We start from the raw sequence: 23,863 nt of genomic DNA, 5'->3' as shown, positions 1-23,863 counted from the left end.
GGACTTCTGTGGGAACAGGGCTCATGCGGAGCAGGCTTGGTGTGCCGATAGTGAGCATGGCACCTCTTTGTAAACTCGCTATGCGAGCATCGCAGGCCATCAACGTGTCTTTTCTTGGCCTAATAAGAAATGGGAGTTGCGGGACAGGACTAGCGCTATTCACTGACTTCTATGCGCTACAGGGCCTCTATATTTGTCCCGGGGGGGCTGCTCCCATCTTTTGGGTTACATTTTGTATAGGGTTCGCCTAATTTTGAAGCGCCTAGGGGGGTGGGATATGCTCATTTCCATCCCTACATTCCCCCCTTTCGTTACTTCTATAGTAAAGAAATCACCTCCCCCATGTTTTCGCTCATTTGCTTGTCTTTCTGCTTCTTCCCAGGCTGGGGTGCCCTTTATAGGCATCCATGCTCTGCATACGCTTCTCACACTTTCCCCACGCTGTGCATTCTGTTCAGGGGTACAGGTCATGTATATGCATCCCCCACCCCCTGCTAAATCTACCCACACTTCTTATAATTCTCGGAGTCTGGTGGGGGTGTAATAGTCGTCTGATAAAGAGTGTCCACCTCATCCCCATGACAATGGTACATGGCAACCACACGATATTTAGGGTCATTTTGTTCTGTCTGTATTTCTACTTCCTGTGTATCACAAGGTACCTTTTTTATTATTACTATTCCCAATTGTCAACATCATCATTGCACTTTTAGGTACTGCTTTGGCACAACAACGGAGATCCAGCTGGCACACGCAAAAAACCACCAAAATTAACATGATGATAGGGATCAGCATCTTTACAGTCGTTCCAAGCCATGATGGCACCCAGCCGAATGGCATGTTTACCCAGTCATCTTCTTGTATTCCTGCTTCCTTTTTCATTTTCACTCCCAGTTCATGCTATTAAATGTGATAATGGTCCATTTTCAGCGTCTGTAGAAGGTGCAAACGTGCAACATGAACGCCCCATCATTTTGCATACCCCGCCCTCCATGGTCGAGGTCTAAGTGATTTCAATCCGGCACACACCCAAGTCAACGCCTAGCATATAGTGCACAACTGAAATCCTTTTTTGTCTAAAGGTTTTTTATTCTGAACGATATACCACTCATATCACGCACTTCTCCTGGAACCTCCCCCCACAACCCCCCCCCCCCCCCCCCGGTCACACTGAACCAGGAATAGGGCTGGTTTGCAAAAGTTAATATTTATTTATGTATTTAAAATGTTATCACAATATGTTTTAATAGGTACACAACAATCACCAATGGGGTGAGGTAACACTGAATAATCTCTTTATACCTGAGGAGTCAGTAGTGAGCAAAACAATTCAGCACAGAAAATAATAACAATTCAGCACACAAAACAATTCAGCACAGAAAATAATACTTTTGTGTTGGTTCAGATTAAATAGCACTGTAGTTAGAAGTCCCACCTTGTTAGGCATAAACCTGTGCAGTTCCCTCTAGGACCACTGCAAAAGATTTAGGACTACAGGTATTTGGCAGTAAACCCACTTGGTAGCAGTCTGTACCACACAGATTCACTTGCCAGCTGTGGCTGAGCAGTCAACTCTTCCTCAAGAACAGTTAGGCAGTATACAGAATATTCACAATAGGTCAAGAGAACACAATAGAACAAGTAAACACTGACCGGGGCTTGGTGTAAAAGAGATATAATTATTTATTTAAAACCACATCTAGAAAAACACACGCACTAATAGTAAGCAATTCAAAAACACGGTCACTAAAAGATATACACTCCCTTAAAAGAATATTATACATGTCTTAAGTAAAGCCCCACTTATTTTCAGACAGCGGTGAGCGCTTAACGTAGATGGCACTCTAATAATTTGTTTTAAAAAGGGAGAGAAACGCAGAGAATAAGTTGAAACAGATCCCAACACTTTTTCACGAACACAACAAGAGAGCAAGGCAAAGTAACACCGTGAATTCAGAGTCAGTAGGCCGGATCTGCTTTAAGAGGATCAAAACAAAATGTGTCCAAGGTCACACGGTTGCAGTGCACAAAAGTCTTGTAACGGTTCGAAAAGGAGTTGGACCAAAGAAAGGGACCAGTTAGAGGGTCAAGGCGGCCAGCCCAGTCCAGAAGGTTAAGGGGTTATTATTACCTTGTAGCAATCTTTAGAAAAGGAGGCCTGGCGGACACGGTACCTTAAAGTGGTGAGAACACTCCAGCGGGGGCAGTTGTTCCTGGCAGCGGATGCAAGTTGGTGCTTTGTCCGGGGAAGCAGAGGACCTCGTCGGGGAGGAAGACAGGAGTCTGCTGCGCTGCCAGGGAAGAAACCAGCCGCAGAGTTTCTCAGGTACAAGGAGCGGTCCGTTGATTCGCAGTTCAGTGGTAAGTGGCTATCCGGCTGCCGGGGTGCTTGGCACAGGCAGTTTGACCACAAACTGGTCTGGGGTGCGAAGAAAAGGTAAACTGGTTGTGCCCACCAGTCAGGGGAAGAAGCCTCTCCAGCCGGGAGATCTTCTCTGTCGTCGGGAAGTGGTGAGTCGGTTCCGCAGGGCTCCACCGGTGGTGTCGTCGTGGTAGGTCAGCTCAGCTTCTCCCTCATCGGATTCTCAGGTCCTGTGGCGACTTCTGAAGTTCCAGTCCACAAAGCCCTGCTTTTATGCAGCATACCCCCGTCCACTCAGCCTAGCTGTCAATCAAACATGCTACTTGGGCCAATCACACAAGAGTGCGACTTCAGTTACCAAGGTAACTCAGTCCAGGGTGCCTAAACCCCCTCCCATACCCCCTGTGGTACCCAGAAAGAGTGGCCCCACTTTTGGAGGCTTCTGTGGAGAAGCCCGCCAAAAAGTGGAACAAAGGGCTCGACTTGGGTTGGAGTCACAGAAGAGAACACAAAGGCCATTTTAGAATCGAGTCCTGGCAAAAAATACCAACCGGCGAATTAATATTAATTAAATAAACCGGCGGTATGTTCGAGGCTATGAGAATTAAATAATTAAAGTTGGTAGCCTCGAACAATGGGAAAATCCCATAGGGAAATATTCGCGGTCGAATATAAAAAGTACTATCCACTGCCACCAGCCAAAACTCAATCAGGGGGACGGAGACGTGCCCCCTCGACTAACAGACCCTCGGGCAATCGAATTGCCCCGACCAGTACATCCACAATATGATGGCTTGTACTAGTTTCTGTTAATAATTTGGGACTAGTAAAGCCAATGGTGACTTTACATGCCCTGGCAGACAGTAGTCAGTCCCAGGGTATGGAGTCTATGGTGGGGTGTCACTATGACACCCCTGTGTTACTGCACGGAGGGTGCTGTGTAACACACATAGTAAAAACACATGAGACTCTATGGAGTAAAGGACCCCATAGCCCAGAAAACACATTAACAGTCAAAGGAACACCATAAATCATGTCAGAGTGGGAGAAAAAGAGTCTCACTCTTGGCAGGAGAAAAAAACAAACCAGAAATCCAGCAAAGCTGCTGGGGGACTCACTAGGTTAGGAAATGCAGCCTAAAGAGAGAATTCTCCCTAACACCCCTGCACACCCCTCAACCCCCAATAGGTAATGTAAAGAAATAGGAGAAGAGAGCAGGTATTCAGGAATGGCAGAATTCAAACAGAATAACAATCCCACTTTCCCCCTTTCAACACAAGAGAAAAACGGAATTGACTGCCAAGCTGTCAGCATGGCTTTTAACGTTATCTTGAGAATGGACTGGGCAAAACGCCAAATATGGTCAAAATTGCTGAAATTATTATAAATTCTAATGGGAGCCACTTTGGATAGTTGCACACAAACACAAGCAATGATTTAATTAAAAGAAAACATTTTAAATCTTAAAATTGAAATCGGAAGCAATTAAAAGCTGTTTTACATGTGTAAGAATTTCCCAAAACTAAAATTTGCGGCAAACATTTCACTGCGTGATATTCGCGATAATGGGAGAATTGCATTGATTTGGAATGTGATTGACAGATATGGATGTTAGCTACAAGCAGAAGTTGAAATTCTGTTTCTAGCATAAAAACTGAGGCAGTTACAGACGTTTTAGTAGAGGTCATTTCTTTTCGAGATAGGTGCAAGAAAAGAAAACAGGAATGCGTTTTTAAGTTGACAAATGGGTTTCTTACACTAGAGGATGACTATGAACAAAACAAATACCACATAGGAACACAGTCACTTGATCAGAGTGACTGCCTGCTAAGGAAATTCGCCTTCTTCAGATGAGAAAAAGATCAGTGCAAAGATAATTTTAACAATTCTGGTTATGGAGAAAAGATGGGATGGTTTGAAGAGAGGTTCAAACAATGCAAAGATACTCCTAACACTACAGGTTCGGAATACAAGATAGGATTGGTCTAAGATGGGGACCGTCAGTTCTGGTCAGGGGATGGGATCTGGTTTAGGACAGACAGCTGAGCTCATCGGACTGGGCAGCGTCAGCAAGGCGCTCTGGGCTCGGCACAGCACAGGACTGAACTGGATCTGCCCTTCTTGGTTCTGAGGATTTTTATTTTCAGCAGGAAGCATGATGCTTCCCCTTTAGGCTTGTGGGGCTCTGTTCTGGAATTTGAGGCCTAGCTGAAAATGGTTCAGCTATGCAGTGGGCCTTTTGCTTTGCCAAGTTCCTGGAGTCTGGAGCAAGGAAGATGTAGAGTTCAGCAGTAGGGTGCTCCGCCAGCATCAGGATAGTGAGTGAATCTGTCTGTCTGTGTCATGAGCTGTCTCTATTTATCTATGAAATGACATCATAAAGGGGTGTGTGGGCCGGTTTAGCCTAAGCTTGCCCTTTGACAGGTCATTGGGTCAGAGTTTGCACTCTGCCTTGATAGGAGGAGAGAAACAGTCATCTTTATGGTGTGATTTTATGAGTCTGAGAATCCACCCCATAGCGGCTGCAACACAATCTACTTTTGGCAAAATACATATTTCCACATGTGCAACCTCTCTAAAAATCACATATACAGATTTTACATAGCAGCTATTCCTCAAAACCCTGTAGCTGTGGGATCTTGTCTCCGCTTTTCACAGCAAATGGTTGTTTGGCTCCACCCCTTGGTCTCTCCCTGGAAGCCCAGAAGCCATCTCGCATGTTTGCTCCTTGCAGAGGCCATTTATGACTGTCTTCGCACTTCGAATTTCCTGAGCTGGAGCTGGCCATTGTTCCTCTTGCCTCTGTAGACCAGGTTTTTTCCTGCCCTGTAATTAACACTTCTCCATGATTTCCTGCTGTGGGGAAAGACCTTTCTTCTGTGAGAAAACCTGCTATTCCAGTTTGGCAGCTTCAGCCAGGTTTACTTTAATTGTTACCTCTATTGAATTTTCCGTGGCACAAAACTGGTTGTATCAAATCACAGCTAGAATTCTCATTCAAGATTTTAAACCATGGAATCAAAACAATTACAGTATGGGATACTATCAGTAACAGGCCTCTTGGATTTTTGAGTTTGTTTATACATATTAAAGTTTAATCAGGCAGGCTCCTGACAGCTGTCATCACAGCAGCCCTCTGCTGCACAGAGATTTTGGACAGAGCCACAGACAGGCCACTTTTGCTGTGAAAATCTCTTTATGCTTTCAGCCTTTCAGGACCTTGTAAGTTCACAATGATTTCTTAAACTAAGTGAATTGTAGCACCCAGCAAGCATTCTGAATATTTCAAGGTGTTCTGTACCAGCATTCTGAAGTTTCAGCAGCCAAGAAAAAGTGCTTTAAAGCAAGATTTGGGGTTTCATTTAGCAAAGCACTGCTTTTTCCTTTTGCATTCCACTTTCAATTGTTTTGGGGCCCAGTGACACATTCCGGTAGTGAGAGCTCTGTTCCACCACTGACAACATGCGTGGCAAATTGGGCAGCCATCTTTTTGTGTGTTGAAAAGCGCGATTTTCGGGGGTTTTGGTGCGCACAAGGGTTTTGCAGCCATTTTGCTATTTCTGGCACCATCATAACCGAGTAATGCAGTACAGCAGAGCAGAAGTGGGTCAATACATCCCACAGAGGACATAGTGATTTTGTATTGTCATTAAAATAAGTGCTCTTATTTCCACTTTAATGATGTTGAAAACCTCTTCAATGTTTGCCAACTGGATCAGCTCCTAGCGGACAATTCGGAGCCAGTTGGCGTTAGCTCTGGTTTGGATGTTGGGCACAAGAGATGCGAAAAATGGCTCTGCTGAGCTGATAAGCTTATATTCATCGGGTATTTCTGCAAGCAGATCAGAGGAATCTTGGGACAAGTAATTACAGGATTGCTTCTTTCTGATCAGTCGATCATGGTGCTTTTCTTCTGGAAGGACACAGCGGTGACGCAGTAAGCATTATTTCTTTTGTCTCAGGTGTTGCTTGTATTTTGTCAGGGAAGGGGCCTCCCTTTAGGTGCTCTTCGGGCACTACCAACAGGGCTCAATGCAGTATTGCAAGCAAATAATAGCCTCTCCATGTTGACGGGAGGTGTAAGTATGCCCTTATTTCCACAGACCCGGTAGTAGTCCATCAGCGCTGATGCTCCTTTTCGGAGGTCTGGCATGAGCGGTTTTCTGTTGCATTGTTTGTTGGACCCTCCCGAAACAGTCCCTTCACTGTAGACGCAAAGTTCATATTTTCTTCTTCTTGTACTTTCACTGGCTTCTCAATTGTGGTAACCCATGTCAGTTTTGTGACATGTTTTGTCCATATTTACGCACATGTTTTGTCTGCAAAGGCTAGCTTTTCTTCGGAATAACCACGAAGTCCTTCATGAAAGTTGCTTCTTGCCATTTGTTTTCTGTGAAGCTTGTACCTTGTATGGCCAGGAAGGGTTCCTTGAAGCACTTGGGATCGGTCAAGCCCACCTTGCATTTACGATGCCTGGATCAACTATTTGTAGCTGCGTTCTGCATGCCTGAAAAGTGCCCTTTATCCTACATGGTGCGAGGTGGATGAGACATTGTGTTTCTTCTAAGGGTACCTCTTGCGGCACCAAAACCATGGGCGCCCCAGATGCGTGCAGTATTAATGAACAAATGTAGCAACTCCCATTAGTCAATGTTTTCCCATTGCACTCATGTCAGTGTACCAACTATTTGAGTGGCCGAGATGGCAAAGGTCTTCCACCTTTCTCTAATTCTAGACCCTGATATGCATCATATTTATTTTGGCATGCTTGCTGTTTTTCCTCTGTCACTGCGCAAGGGAATTGTCCTTCCTTCTAACATTGTTCTATATGCTCTACTTCTGTTTCATAGTAACCTCTGTACACGTGGCGTTAATAGTTGGAACATTACACTATTACACAATGTGAGTTGCTACAGGTAGTATTTGTGATATTTAACGTGGTGTGGTTCACCTCCAGTACATACTGCATAGTGCGTGTTATTGAAACGCCATTATTTACATATATGCACTCATTTGGGGTTGGGAAATGGGAGGAGCCTATGACCAAGTTAGGGGCTGGAGTGGACAACATGTTAAACACTGAGGTAGATGGTTGGAGATTAAATACTATAGGGGGTATAGGAGTGGCATTTGAGGCATCTGGGGACTCTTCAGTTAAATTTTCAGTGGATACAAGAATACCTATGATCCTTCTCGTCATATTTTTGTGCAAACCGTTGAGGTTTTAGGATATATCATCATTCAAGTTCCACTTATTTCCATCCCATACCCACTTTCCCCAGCCCTCCTCCTTTTAGATGGGTCCCCCAGATAAAAGATTCTCCACAATGAACACCTGATATAAACATCAACAAAATAAACAAAATTATTGAGAACTTCATTCCCAATTAAAACTATATGCTCTTGTAAAACTAATCCCCTTCTTACTGCTATCTACATTTACATGTTCATTCAGTGCTATCATTTTCATGTTTGTTGCATCTGCAGAAAGGGAAAGAATGGGATGGGTAAATGGAAGGAGATAGAGTTACTTTTTGTAGCACATGCTCTAGCAGCAATGCATGTTCTTTCTTACATTTTGTCATGCACAAAGTCAAAACGACCTAGAGTTACTTATGTTGAGATAGTGGTAGTTGCTACTTCCCCAGTTTGTGCATTCAGGGGGGCGTTGCTCTGTTCTCTCCGGACATCTGAAAGGTGGATCCAGTAACGCAACCCCTTTACTTTTACAGAAAGTGGGTTGCGGTACACTACTTCATATGGGCTGTCGAACCTTGGTGTACCACTTCCAAACAAAACTCCACTCATATGCCTATTCTCCTGGCAGAAGGACTGGATCGTGGTGCCCTCTGCTGGGCTCCCTGTGGTTGTTCCTCTGTGTGTGGGGGCGCAATTTGTTTTGATATACACCTTATTGCACATCTGAGTTGGGTGAGATACTGCTTTAATTCTTCCCCCAAAACAGTTATTTCATGGGGGGGACAGGTAGTGGTCCTTGCTAGGCTGAGTCCGTAGATGAAACAGTGCCAGGGGCAGGCAGTACACCCTATTATTCCTTAGGGTGTTGCATATTTTGGATAATCTACTCTTGAGGAAGCCATTTTATTTTCTCTACCATCCCATTTGCTTGTTGGTGGTAAATTGAGCACATCTTGTGTTTTATCTCTAAAAGGGATGTTACTTCCTTAAACAACTTATTAAAGAAGTGTGTTCCGTTATCTGATCGTATGACCTCACACACTCCCCATCAGGGAAATACTTCTCTGATGAGGAATTTCACCACACACTTGGCATTGGGGTGGGCACAGGGCCCTGCTTCCACCCATCGAGAGAATGAACACACCACCACAATCCAGTATCGGTCCCCATTTCATCTTTCTCCCATGTCTGCCCTGCTTCCACCCATTGGGAGAATGAACACACCACCACAATCAAGTATTGGACCCCCATTGCATTTTTCTCCCATGTCTGCGTAGTCATTGTGCAGCTCACTGAAGGTGCCCACAGAGCGGGGTAGCGTTCCCCATAATGTTCTCAAAGTCATCCCTGTACTACACCTGACCACCATTTGGGTCAGGTACTCCTGTAAATTTGGAATGAACCAATCCTCCTGGAGATCGGCAGTGCTATATGTTGCTTTGAACTTTGTGGTGGGAAATGTAGTTGTTCGAATGCTGTGTATAATAGTTCAATGGACATGACAACTTTTCCTGTTTGTTGTCTCCATAACAGATCAATAAAAAAATAGTCCATAGGCGCCCCTCTGCAAGAATTAACACAGCCCATTGACCTGTTTTTTAGGAAGGTACCCACTCGAGAGTCCGCAGCCACACTTTAGCTCACTGTACCTTTCACAGATAGGAAATAGCCATTTGCATATCAGTCTTTGTCCCGCCCACCTGGGCAGTCCAGCACCTCACTGATGAGGCCCAACAATGTTGAAAAATGTGTTTGGGGTTGCTGTTGGTACTCTTGTTCAGAGTGGAATTGCCATAGCATTTCGGTGCTGCACTGCCCATGTGGGTGGGACAAAGACTGATATGCAAATGGATATTTGCCATCTGTGAAAGGTACAGTGAGCTAAAGTGTGGCTGTGGACTCTCAAGTGGGTACCTTCCCATAGACAAGGTCGATGGGCCGTGTTTGCTCTTGCAGAGGGGCGCATATGGACTATATTTTGATTCCATAACAGACCAGTTGGTGATTGGGTTCACCTGCGTTTAAGCTATGGATCTTTCACTGCAGTTGGTGACCTGCTCTGTAGATCTATTTGTGCTATGGGGAGCGCCATGTATGCCTCTGTTGGTGGGGATGTGTCTTTAGTAGTGAGGACATATTCTGCACCCATGTGGATTGGGAGATGCACTGTTTTTTTGGCTGCCACGTCTGCTCCTGCGTTCCCCAATGATATTTTGTCTGTATTATGAATGGGAGCTAGGCATTTGACGACAGCTACTATGGAAGACTCTGCAAGAGCCAAAATCAATTTGTTCAGTAATTCTGCATGCTGTACTGGGGAGCCGTCTGCCCTCCTAAACACCCCTTCTTCTCCATCTGGACAGACCTGCATGCACTGTGGTGGTGATGTACACGGAGTGAGAATAAATGGTAGCACAACACCCCTTTGCTCTTCTTAGTGCTTCGATCAATGCTACAAGCTCTGCAGCCTGTGCAGAAAAATGCCTTGGCAATCTTTTCATAATTAGTGTCTCATTCTCCCTCCACCATTCTCACTTCTGCAGCCCCAACATGTTTTTCACCGGTTTCACGGTCTGTGGATGCTGTTCCATCAACAAAGAACACTGCCCCTACTCCCAAGGCCCTATCTCTAGCTTTTGGGATATCGCCCCTTCTCCTTCATATTTTGATCAGTCATGCTGCTGCATGTCCTCGACAGTGCAGGCTTCTGTGAGAAATCTGGCAGCGTTCACTGTTTTGCATCTCACCACATGGATATTGGGACTTGATAATATGATTTCATATGCGGATGCTCTCTGTGTGGTTAGTGTGGATTTTCGATTGCTCCAATATTGCAAACAGTGAGTGCTCGACATACAATGTTACTCAACACCCCATCATGATACTGGAACTTTTTTCAATAGCGAAGGCTGCTTCTGCAAGTGCCTGATCGCAAGCGAACTGTCCTTGCATGACCGAGTCAAGTGTGCCACTGTAATATGCCAGGGGTTTGTATCCCATTGCACTTTTCTGTGTTAACACAGCGGTCATGAGTGTGCCATTTGAATGGAAGAACAGGTAGAACTCCTGTCCATAATCTGGTGTCGCTAGGAGCCGTTGATAGCAAATTCTTTACATCGTTAAGCCCAGTTATCATTTCTGACGTCCACTTGATGGGTGTTCCCTCTTTTTGTGCTTATTTAAGCCCTTGTAGGAGTGGCCTGGTGTATTCTGCATAATCTAAAATCCAAGCGCTGCAGTAGTTGCAGAGCCCTAAGAACATTTTCATCTCCTTTACTGTATTTGGTTTGGCAGTGGCACTCACTGTTGCAGCTCTGTCTGGAATTATCCTCTTGCCATCTTTGGAAATGAGCTGGCACACGTATAGGACCTCTGCCAAACAGCACTGGAGTTTGTACTTGTCTACTTATACCCTTTTTGTGCTAATAGCTGAAGTAAAGTGATAGTCTCTTTGACAGTTCTGTTCGCTGTCACAGCAGACCAGTAGGTCATCTACACACTGTGTGATCGTGCTGGGGACCTGAATGTTACCAAGATCTTTGTGCAATAATCTGTTGAAGATGCAGGGGCTTTCACAGTACCCCTGGGGTAAGCGATGGTGCTAGTATCGCTTCCCCCCCATGGTGAATGTTGTGAGGTACTGCGATACTTGATCGAGGGGAGGGGCACTGAGAAGAATGTGTTTTTCAGATCCACCATGGTGAAGTGGGTGGCTTGTTTTGGGATACTGCACAAGATTGAGGTAGGGTTAGGAACAAGATGACATTCTTTCTGTACAATATCATTGAGGGGGCTAAGGTCCTGGATCATCCTCCAACTCCCCCCTGTTGCTTTTTTGATTGGATAGATGGCGGTATTGCATGGAGACTTGGAGGGGCCAATAGTTCCCTGTTGTAGGACGGCCCATAATGTCTCTTGTATCTATTCCTCTGCTTCCCTGGACAGGGGGGTATTGTTTTACTCATTGTAGGACTGCCCCTGGCTTGAGCGTTATTTTTACACGGGTCCCTTCTTTGAGCATTCCCACATAATGCGGGTTGGTTTTCCACAGATGGGGTGGGACCTGTTGCAGATTCTCACAAAAAGATGGGAGCCCACTGACAACGGCCATGAGGGGCCTCGGTACTTTCCTGTTCTGTACCATGATGTCACAAGGGATGCCAATCTCTAGCACGATTTCCCCATCATTATCATCCTCAAACAACTCTTCATCATTCAATTCTCGAAGTGGTATATTAGGGTCACTACATAAGACTGTGCGCCATTCGCTCCTATGGATGTCAATTCCCAGTACTGCAATCCTCTTGCAAACACTTGCAACACTAATATAGGGACAGAATGGTGCCCGCTACCACTTTGGGGATCGCTACTGGATGGAAGACAAAATCTGCAGGCACTCTCCATTCTTTCCTGGTAAGCTAGGGTACTGCTCTTGCTAACACTCTAATTCCATAAATGAACATGTCTGGGTTAACTGGTATCCCTCTTACCACCATCTCATTTGCCAACAGGTGGATCACCAGCATTGCTCTAAGGGAGCACATGCGAGAGGTGGCACAAACAAACCCTCTGTCTGTGAAGGATATGGTCATGTTTAATTTACTGAGCAGGTCCCTCCCCAGTAGGTTGACAGTTGAACTTTCATAGGAAAGGAGGGGCGCTCGCACTACCTTTCCCCCATCTTAACATCCAAATCTTCTGTGTATGGAACCGTTACCACAGCCCCAGGGAATCCCTGTGTGTCGACAGTTTGTCCTGATAATGGGAAGTCCCCTTCGCAAATGCATGACTTTTCTGTCCCTGAGTTCACCACGAAAATGAATTGCTCATTTTCTATCACTGCCCCCTCCAGTGGTTCCTCTTTTGGAAGCAAGGTCATTGATGGAACTAGACACACAAGTGCTCTGTGGGCTATCCTATTCAGGATATGTCTGTCGTCGGGCAAGCAAAAGGGTCCCCTCCCATCACGCAGGCACCTTGGTAAGGTGCCGCTGCGCAGTTTGGAGCAGTGGCGAAAGGGTGTCTGTTCCCTCCAATCTGAAAAGGGGAGCGGTTCAGTTGTATTTGCATTGTGTGAGGGGGTGGCGGCAGGTGCTGGGACCAGGCATCGGGGGGAGGTAGCTGGGTGTAAGCTTGGTGTATGTCCGATGGGGTCATGATTGATCCTTGAGCTGGTCTCTGTAGACTACCAGGGTGGGGGTTACCATACGGTTGTCACTTGTAGTAGGGTTGGTTATATGGGTAGTTTCCCTCTCTGCCTGATGCGGCATTCCCCGTCAAAGTTCCCGCATGATGAATACTGCCCTTGCCCACCTCCACCTCTCAGCTCTTGTCCCCTTAGTCCCCCTCTTCTTTATCCTCCAGACCCACCTCTTCCTCTTGGTGGCCTTCCTCGCCATTGGGGTCCCGCATATTGTTTTCCTCCCCACAGCTCTTGCCGATTGTCTGCCCTCACAGCAGCCATCCTCGCCTGTGTGGCGACGAGGCACATCCCTCTTCTCCCATCTTTTCTGGGGCGGTACTACTGATACCGCAGCTACTTTTACTAGTTTGGTTTGCACTAGTTTTGCTTCTTCAGCCTGCCGCCTTTGAATTGTTTATTTTTCTCTCTTTGATCCTCCTACAATGGTGCACTATGATGCTTTGAATTTCGGGCCAACCTTTCACTTCTATCCATGCTATTTTATAGAGGGCCTTCTGAACTTCCTTCGGGAGTCCCTGCTTTATGATAAAATAAGGACATTGATTGGTCCCAGGCGGTGCCCGCTTCTACCCTCCACATCTCTTGAAACGGAAAACTGAACTGCACAGCATCTTCCTCATCACCCATGGTGCATTGCATTATTGAGTGTAAATCGGAGCGTCTGGGTAGGCTATCCGCAGTGCATCCCACACGTGTGCTCTGATATTATTAAATGAAGCCCCATCATTGGTGTTATTACTTAGTTACTCCAGGATACCCTGCTTTCACCCACACTGATTCAGCCTGATCTCCCACCGCAGACACTAGCCAGCTCTTGATATCTCCTGTAGCTAGGGGCACCCCTGCAGTGTGTTTCTCGAAGGCGTAAATACATTTTCCTGCACCCGCCGTGAGTGGGGGGAGGGATTTAAGGAGGTTCTTCTTATCCATCTGTGCTCATGGAACATAATGAGGCCGCCATGTCCCTTTTATGGATCAGGCGCATTTGCATTTTCAATGTTACTTTCCCACCTTTTACTCCGCTTCCTTTCTTTTTTGCTAGAGCCATTCTCCCAAACCTTTTCTTGCAACCTACCTTACCATGTCCCTCCCTCCCTTGGAGGTATTAGGTGTACTTGCTGAACCCTTGCCACTGCCCCTTCTTCCCCATCAAAGTCGCTCCAGTACTCCTCATCCCTTACGGACCCCACATTCTCATAACACATCCAGACCCACTAGAACCCCTTACATGCACCAAATGAACATTCCCAAATTCAATCTGAAAACTGCAGGGGGATCTAGCATCCCCATGCTAGCTGCAAAATGCTGGAACGTACTTCCCTTAATCATTCTGGTCATTCAGAGCGAAGGTGAAAACATGGCTCGCTTCTCATTAACATTTAAGGAAAGGGCTCCTGGAGGATCAACCCTATTCGACCCAAGAGGATATTAGTTTATGCAACACAAGTGAAAGGGTTGGAAAACAACAATTGGATAAGGAGCTTCACCCTTGCTGTTTGTTGAACACATTCGCACATCAAAGTGCAAACAAACAGAGAAACAAACGCCTCGATGTCAAAGACAGGAATCATTTTATAAATAGTGTTTGATGTTTTTCTGTTGTTTAAACATAAAACTGAAGATCATTCATTACAAGGAACATAAGCAACAACAGTTTGCATCATACAACAAAAAAGACAAGTTAGTATTCTTGTTCAACATTCTATATGGTGGACATAGTACAAAAGTGACTGTCGTTCTCCCGGAGGGGGGACAACATGGGTAAAAAAAACAGGTAAATAGGTGAAAAGCAGTTTCTAATGCATGCGTTGGCATTCAAAAGGTTGATACACTGTGCTTGGAAGGAGATTGTGTCTACACCTGGTGTTTCGGCCCCGTATTGAGGCTCTGGTGAGCCTATTGGTGTTGGGGCCTTCGTCAGGACAGGAGACTGTATAGTCTGGATGTTCAGAGGTGCTGCAAGAGGAGAGAGGTATGGTGAGGGGAAGCTCCAGGCATAATAGCGCGAGAAGAAGTGAATGAATCACAAGATGTCTGATGAATGGACATCACTTACCTACGGGTGTAATGATTAAACCATAGGTATGGTGGTCCCAAGGCCGAATGTGCCAATGGGTAGGAGTCCCAATGGGCGCCTAGTGAAACAAAGAAAAATAGTAGAAGGGGCTAAGTGAACTAATAAGCTTAATCCTGACCATTGTGATTGAAATAGTTCAAAATACGAAATCTTACTCCAAGGAAAAGAGAACACTACTGGATTAATACCTAAATCCACTTTTTACCCACCTCCACACATCATTCCATGTGAAATTGAAGCATTTGAATGAACTGTCACCAAAACAGTGATGGCAGGTTTAAAAAAATAGAATTTTTATCATGACAATCTTGAACAGGAAGAAAGAGCGGCATTACAAACATTAAAAATGGACAAAACAATTGTGATAAAATCAGCTGATAAGGGCGGTGGCATAGTCCTCATGGACATCATAGACTATGACACCGAATGCCTATGACTTTTGGGTGATCTAAAAGCATATAGAGCTCTGAATCACAACCCAACCTCAGATTTACAAGAGTAAATTAAAAGCTTGACCTAACATGCTGTGACAGAAGGATGGATATGTGAAGACGAAAACGCTTCTTGAATAAAATGCATCCAGGCATCCCAGCCTTCTATATCCTACCCAAAATTCACAAAAATGCCACAAAGCCCCCGGGCAGTCCGATTGTGTCCGCATGTGACTCTTTGTTAGAACCTTTGTCATTATACACCGATTTCTTTCTTAAACCCTTTGTGATTCAAATGCCTTTGTATCTGAAAGATGCCACCAGTACCATAAATCTACTCAATGAGGTCCACCTGAGAGAAGACAGCATTTTGGTCACTATGGATGTTGAGGCTCTCTATACCTCTATTCCACAAGCAGAGGGCCTGGAAGCTATCAGAGGGGCACTAAACCAGAGAACCGATATCTCGACACCCACTGAGTTCATTCTGGAATGTACCAGACTCGGTATGTCTGAGAATTTTTTTCCTATTAAACAGATTTACAAACAAATCCAAGGGGCTAGCATGGGTGCTACATTTGCCCCTGATATTGCAAACCTATTTATGGTACAATATGAAAAGCAAAACGTCTTCTGTGATGAGAATCCATTTTTAGACATCGGCCTCTGGAAGCGGTATATAGATGTCATCCAGATTTGGAATGGGACAGCCAGCGGACTACAGGATTTTCATCTTTGGTTAAACCAACGTGATCCACATATTCACTTCACCATACAATGGGATCATCACCAGATTGATTTTCTTGACCTACACTTATACAAAACAGGAAACCACCTCAAGACTGAACTATACCGGAAGCCAACAGATAGGAATAGCCTGCTCCATTTTCAGAGCTATCATCCTCATGGCCTGAAATATAACTTACCCTATGGACAGTTTTTGAGAATTCAACGAAACTGCACAGATGTGGAAAAATTTAAAACACACGCAGAAGACCTACACGTCAGACTAACAGAAAGAGGCTATCCTAAAAAGGCAATCAGGGATGCGAAGAAAAGAGCCACACACACCCCGAGAGACATTTGTCTTGAAACTAAAGCAAAAGCAAAAAAAACAATGGACAGATTAGTTTGTGCCACCACTTTTAGTCCATTAAGTGACATCATCCAGAAAACCGTTAAAAAAAACTGGCACCTGGTCAAAGAAACGGGTACACTGAGCAAGTTCCAGTGTTTTGCCTTCAAAAAGAATAAGAGCCTCGCCTTATTGCACACTTTTCTGGAACCAGTTTCCCCTGTAGAAAACACCTTGTGGAACTACCGGCTGTAGTCGGACACTATAAATATGGCAAATGTGTGGCCTGCGCCTTGACTTTACAGAAGAACGTTTTTGAACACAAAAATGTACAATGGAAAATGAAAGAACATACGAACTGTAACACAAAAGGAGTAATCTACATTATCGAGTGCCTCGCTGCCTCTTATATGTAGGCAAGACCATCCGTGCAATCAAAATGCGGATATCGGAACATCGTTCCTGCATCAGGAATAATATTCCTGACAAACCTTTCGTTGACCACTTTTCCCGACTAAAACACAGACACAGACCTGAGATGGTTTGTGATTCTGAAACTTGCACCCACCATAAGAGGAGGGGATTTGAACAGGGCTCTAACTCAATTGGAACAAAGGTGGGTTCATAGATTAGACACGGTACAATCAGGTCTCAATATATCTGTAGAATGGAAAACCTTTTTATGATCGATGTTCTTGCTTTGTGTGAACAAATTGACTTCCTGTCTGCTCCCTGTGAGATATTAAAAAAAGCTCTGCTTGCAGAACATACACTGGGTCCATCGGGCAGAACCGGTGTAACAGTAGTCTACCTTAAGAAGTCCACGGGACAATACAAATAATGCTTTGTTTGAATCTCTACTGTATTCCACTTCTGTGTCTGACCAAGATGCTGTATCTTAAGATTGGTACAAGAAATTGATGCAATAAGTCGTAATGACTCAGATTTGGGGCGATGTAACATAAGCATACGGTCTGTACCAACAATTTGTGTAACAGTTGGCTACCCCAAAAAGTCTTCTGGGCCATAATGTTTGTTTTTTCGTTTTAAAATTCAACTGGATTCCGTGTTTTTTTCTGTGACCAAAATGACCTGTTTGAAGATCTACACAAGTAATTGAGAAGCTGCTATTAATCTGGTTTTGAACACGCATTAGAATGCGACTTGTACAAACAATTGATGTAATTCAACTGTGCATAATTAGTAAATTTTTTTAATGAAACTGAGCGGATATGAATTGCAATCTGCAGGCCAACCTAACCAGGCTCTCTAAGTTTTGTAGCAATCAGAGGGGTCGTATATTGTGATTGTCACTTTAAAATGGTGTGAAAATGCTGATGCATGTGTAACATCAGTCAATAGACCATGTGCCCCTTAGCATTTTCATATGTTATTTGTCCATCCCAGGGACACTGAGGTCCGACTCTTGCCACACCACGGTCCTCCATAAGGGTTATGGCCTAAACACACTTGAGATACCCCGCATACCTTCAGGTCCTCAGCCAGCCCTCCCTGACTCTTAGCCATCCTCAGCAAAATCACTGATTTGGCCTCGGTCCGTTGCTGTACCTTCACCATGGGAACATACACTAACAATCCAGATTTATAACATCCCAGCAGGCACTTTTTTCAAAGCACCGGGCGCTGATCTCGCCCTTTGCTATTTAGCTCGACCATAAGCCACTCGGAGTACCTTGTGACCCATTGGCCGCGGTTCGTGCCCTAAAACCGTTACCATAGCAACGGAAAACCACTTTTGATGTTAATCACCTTTAAATAACTGGAGGATTTTCCTCTACTCTTAACAATTATTTTAAATATGGTTTTGTACCTTATTGACCCCGATTTTAGCACGAGTGATTTGCCGTAAGTTGACACCTTTTCAAAATGGCCGACGCCATTTAGAGCACTTGCTCCTAGCAACGGCGTCCTCATTGCTGGGATACCGTGCCACCGAGCGGAGCTCATTCCATGTACTGCGCGCTCCCTGTGTCCGGATTAGAACGCGCAGGCTGTCTTTAATAGCGCTCGACAACACACAGCAGGTATTTCAAGTAACCTGTGCACCAATATGCCCTCTGTGCACATAGATAGACCCTGATCTATTTATTTTTTAATTTAAAAGCAATCCGAATACACAGCGGCTACCGCAAGATAGGTAAGCCCGCTTTTTTACATTAATTGCAACTGACACCATGTTGTGTCCTATAGAATGAGTTATTTATGCTCCATTACAACCCTGTGATGTCGCCCTGTTTTTTTTATTCTTATCCAGGAAACATCCTTTAAAATAATATGCCGCTTTACCCAGCGGATTACCTGCAATAGGTAAGAATTTGTATTTTGAAAGATTTCAATCACAATGGTCAGGGCTAAGCTTATTAGTTCACATAGCCCCTTCTACCATTTTTCTTTGTTTCACTAGGCGCCCATTGTGACTCCTACCCATTGGCACATTCGGCCTTGGGACCATCATACCTACGGTTTAATCATTACACCCGTAGGTAAGTGATGTCCATACATCAGACTTCCTGTGATTCATTCACTTCTTCTCTCGCTATTATGCCTGGAGCTTCCCCTCACCATGCCTCTCTCCTCTTGCAGCACCTCTGAACATCCAGACTATACAGTCTCCTGTCCTGACGAAGGCCCTAACAGCAATAGGCTCACCAGAGCCGCAATAGGGGGCCGAAACACTGGGTGTAGAGACACTCTCCTTCCTAGCACAGTGTTACCAACCTTTGACTGTTGAATGCCAACACATGCATTCGAAACTTGCTTTTCACCTATTCACCTGTTTTTTTTACTCCTGTCGCCCCCCCCTGCCCCCTCCGGGAGAGCGACAGTAGCTTTTGTACTATGTCCACCATATAGAATGTTGAACAAGAATACTAACTTGTCTTATTGTTGTATGATGCAAACTGTTGTTGCTTATGTTCCTTGTAATGAATGATGTTCAGTTTTATGTTTAAACAACAGAAAAACATCAAACCACAGAACAACATCACAAACTATTTATAAAATGATTCCTGTTTTTGGCATCGAGGTGTTCGTTTCTCTGCTTGTTTGCACTTTGATGTGCAAATGTGTTCAATAAGCAGTAAGGGTGAAGCTCCTTATCCAATTGTTGTTTCCCAACCCTTTCACTTGTGTTGTATAAACTAATCACTTCTCAGTAAGAATATGATATCTGCATGCTTGTAATGTAATCTGCAACCCATCCAGCCTATAACTGTATCAGGGACCACATTGTAAATCGGTCCTCATGCTACCTATTGTATTATTCTTGTATGTATCTAGCATGTGCAACCTTTATGTAACCTATGATGCTCCTCATGTCCAATGTGCCCAGTTACCTGAGGGTTTGGCTGCTTTATATAAATAAACAAACGAAACTAACCTAAACTATCTGTCTCCCCTTCGCTTTCTACGCGCATGGCCCGTATGGGGGCGCTATCGAACCTGAACAGAAAATCTCCTGATTTCCACTTGTCCTCCTGTGGGGGATGATTGGTGACCGGGGTTCCTACCACACCCTCTGATCCTCTTGCTGCTTCACATGCCGCTCGTAATCTGCCCAGCTCTGTACAAGTGGAGGATAACGCTACTTTGATGTCCCTAGCTCTCACTCCTGGGTGGGTGTCATGCATGCTGGACACTGTACCTCTGGATCTGGAACTCCGTCTGTGCGTAGAGCAGGTTATGCTCATAGAACAGGTAGACCGTTTTACTCAAGATGGAGGTTGTTTGATGTATTACCAGGAAAACGATGTCTGCATTATTCACGTCATTGAAATTCACGTGATTTCAGTTAGTTACGTGTTTTACGGCAGAACGTTTATAAGCAGCGTGGAAACGCCACTCGCTGCTTCTGATTGCGTCTAGGTAGCTGAACTTTTCATCTGCGTCCTCGCATCCAGTCAGTTGCTTCCTTGGCCGCCTTCGATGTGTTTCTTCACACGCGATCTACAACTGACTCTGTTAGCGTGTCTTCTCACACGCAAGGCCCGGTTTCATTTGGATGCAGTTTTCCTGTTCACGTGAAAATACCCACATAGACTCTGAACTCTTCAAGCGCTGCTGTCCGGGCTGCATGAACTGGTTTTCACGTGTAAATCGCACGTGGACGTTGGAACTCTTCAAGCGCGGCTGTTCTGGCTGCGTGTAGTTGATTCACATGTATCCAGCACCTGGTTGATTAAAGCCTGTGACGAAGTAACAGGTGGACTCATTTCGTTATAAATTCTGTTCCTGGTGGGATAGGAAGGTGTATCTTCGACTACAACTTTAATTTGAAGGTGTCTGTGCACAGAACTATGAACGCTATCCTGTGGTGCACCAACCCGATAACTAGCGAGAGCCTCGTGCCGTTCGGGATACGTCTCCCTTACTAACCTTCCCCCCTTTGTTGTTTTTTTATTTTTCTTTCTGGATACTTCATGGACTTTGAAGACTACAGTCCTAAGCCTACAGGTTAGTGTTGGAATCTGCATTATTACCATTCTATCAGAAAGGCCAGTTGCGATAGATTCTCATTATGCTTTCTTTTCCCTAGGTTGCCTTCCTATAACTCTCCCACGCCCTTTCCAGTGATCCTCCTCTCTGCCTGTTCCACCAGTCAGAGAGTTGTATCACTTGGAAGGTCTAAATTGACATCCATTCTATCAAGTCATGTGAATTAAAGGATCCGGAAGACCCTTATCAATTGTATCATTTTTGGTTACCGTATCCTTTTCATAAATAACTTTGGGGATTTATGACAGTGGGTGGGTGTTGTAGGTGGGTCATATGGTGGGGGGCTGCTCTGTTTTTCTCTAAGACGGGCGTTTCTTTAAAAAAGATGTATTAGCATTTATAAAGCGTGCAGCAGCCCGTGGGCATTGTGGCGCTGTTAGAGACACATGTTATTAATGACATGGAAAACATACTTGGTTACAATAACAATACATAATACATACTTATTTACAAGAGAAGAGGAAAGGGAAGAGAAAAAGTGGGGGATGTGATGGGGTGGTGGCTACGTTAGTGGAAAGTGTGGTTTTTAGCCCTTTGCGGAATGCCACGAGTGAAGTCTCAGCTCTGAGAGCGTTGGGTAGGGCATTCCATAGTTTAGGTTCAATATGTGGGAAACCTATCCCTCCTGCTTTAGTCCTTTTTGATAGGTAGGATGCACAGTTGGTTGGCATAGACGCGAAGAGGTATCTCTGGTTATCGTTTCTGATAGGTATGGAGGGGCATAGAGGCTTAAGCATTTGTGCGTTAATGTGAGGATCTTGAAGGCAATTCTTTCCTTTACCAGGAGCCAGTGAGCAGCTTGCCTGGCCTGCGTGATATGGTCTCTTTTGGGGATCTTTGATCTGAGCGCGTTGTTTTGGACTATTTGGAGTCTATTTAGATTTTTGGCCGAGGTGCCTGCTAACAGGGCATTGCAATAATCTAGTTTGGCCCCAATGGTGGCTCGAGCAATATTGAGGCAGTTCTGGTTGGATAAGAAGGGTTTTACAGCATTATAAGTTTAGTAGTGAGGGCAGAGGCAGAGGCAATGGCACTAACTTGGCGTGTCTTAGACGAGATGGAATCAAGGAAGACCCCTAGAGTCTTCACTGAAGAGGTGACAGGGATGATGATGTTGTCAATGGTGAAGTTACAGTATTTTTGATCAAGTTTAGATAGTGCTTCTTTAGGACCTATGATGATGATGATATCAGTTTTATCTCCATTGAGACACAGCCCATTGGCTGCAATCCTGGCTTGGATGGTGGTGCATATCTGGAGGAAGACTGCAGCGTCTTGGTCATATGAGCCAGAGAGTAGGAGGAGTACCTGTGTATCATCCGCATAGTTTGTATAAGCTACGCCGAAGGAGTCAATTTTGTCAGAGCGGTTTTGTCAACAAGTTGTAAAGAGTGGCCGCTGTGCAAGAGCCCTGAGGAACTCCACAGTGCATGGTGGAGGGAGCTCTGTTTGACTGATCAGAGAAAACCTTCATGGCTCTGCCTTCTAGGAAGGAGGTTATCCAGGAGGAGGCCTGTGTGGTGAAGTGAACTGCATGAATGAGATGGAAGGTAAGAATCTTGTGATCAACAAGGCCAAACGTGGCTGAGAGGTCTAAGAGTAGGAGGAGAGCAGGTTTGCTTTTGTCCATGATATGTTATTTGGTTTTTAAGGTCTATGAGGGCGGTTTTGGTGCTGTGGCCTTTGCAGACTCCTAATTGCTTTTTACTGAGGATGCCGTTGGTTTCGAGAAACCGTTGGATCTGATTGTGGGTTGCTTTATCCAGGATTTTGAGGAGGAATAGGACAGTGGTAATAGGTTGGTAGTAATTAGGGGATGAGGGATCTAGAGTTTTTTTTAATTTTTTTTTTTTTACTAGGAAGCGAACCCAGGCCTCTTTTAGGCTGGACGGGACAATACCTGTTGTGAATGAGGCATTAATGAATGCTGTGATGAGGGGAGCCAGAGAGTCAGCGCAGTCTTTAATGATTGTGTGCGAACAGATGTCTCCTTTGTAATTGGATGGTTTAAGATGCTGGAGGAGTTCAGTGACTTCTGCTTCTGTGACGTTTCTGAACGAGAACAGTTGGACAGAGGGATTATGAGATGGGATACTAGGCATTGAGCGCTGGTGATGCTTAGGTAGTGCTTTGAATTGTATTTGTATTTTATCCTGGAGTAATTTTATTTTGTTCAGCAGGGCTGCCTGTATGATGGAGCACCATGCTTCGTCTTTAGTGATCTCATCGGGGCTGGTGGAATGGGTGATGAGGTCTTTAAAGATGGCATACATTTCCTTGGATTTCGAGTTCACCTGAGAGTTCCGTATGTTGAAGGAGTTGGACTTGGCTTTGAATATCACTTCTTTGTATTGCACGGAGAGCCTTTTGAATTCTTCCTTGGTGGAATCACTAGGGTTGGTCTTCCAATTGACTAGTCCGTTACATTTGTTGCTGCGCAGGACTAGTAGATCTTCCGTGAACCAAGTGTTGGTGTGCATGGATTTTTTTCTCTTTTTGGACTCAATCAGTGCTATGGAGTCAATGGCTCTGGGGAGGGTATCTGAGTAGATGTCAGCAAGAGTGCTGAGGTCACTCGTGAATGGGGGTTTAAGTTCTGGGACTTCCAAGAAGGGACGAAGGTTGTCCTTCATTTTTTTGAGCTTCTAACCTGGGCTGGGGGAGAATAAGATGGTGTTTTAGTGCTGAGTTTGGCGGAATGGTAAATTGGATACACTTATGATCCGTCCAAGGGTCGGCCGAGTTTGAGATAATGGTGGAGGAGCAATTGTGATTTTCCACCCAGTAGCTAGGGCTGAAGCTGCTTTGTCCTTGGGGTCATTGAGACCTAGATTGAGGTCTCTGAGTAGGATGGTTTTCGTAGAGCTTTTTAGATTGTTGCTTAGTATGTGGAGGAGATTTCCTTGGAAGTCTGGGGCTAGGCCTCGGGGCCTGTAAATTATATGTATATTTATTGTACAATTGGGGGACGAAGACAGTTTGGCTGAGAAGATGTCTGTGT

Source organism: Ambystoma mexicanum, chromosome 4q (genome assembly GCF_040938575.1).
Source record: "Ambystoma mexicanum isolate Mex_15411 chromosome 4q, UKY_AmexF1_1, whole genome shotgun sequence".
In the NCBI taxonomy this organism is placed as follows: Eukaryota; Metazoa; Chordata; class Amphibia; order Caudata; family Ambystomatidae; genus Ambystoma; species Ambystoma mexicanum.
This window is presented reverse-complemented; position numbering follows the sequence as displayed.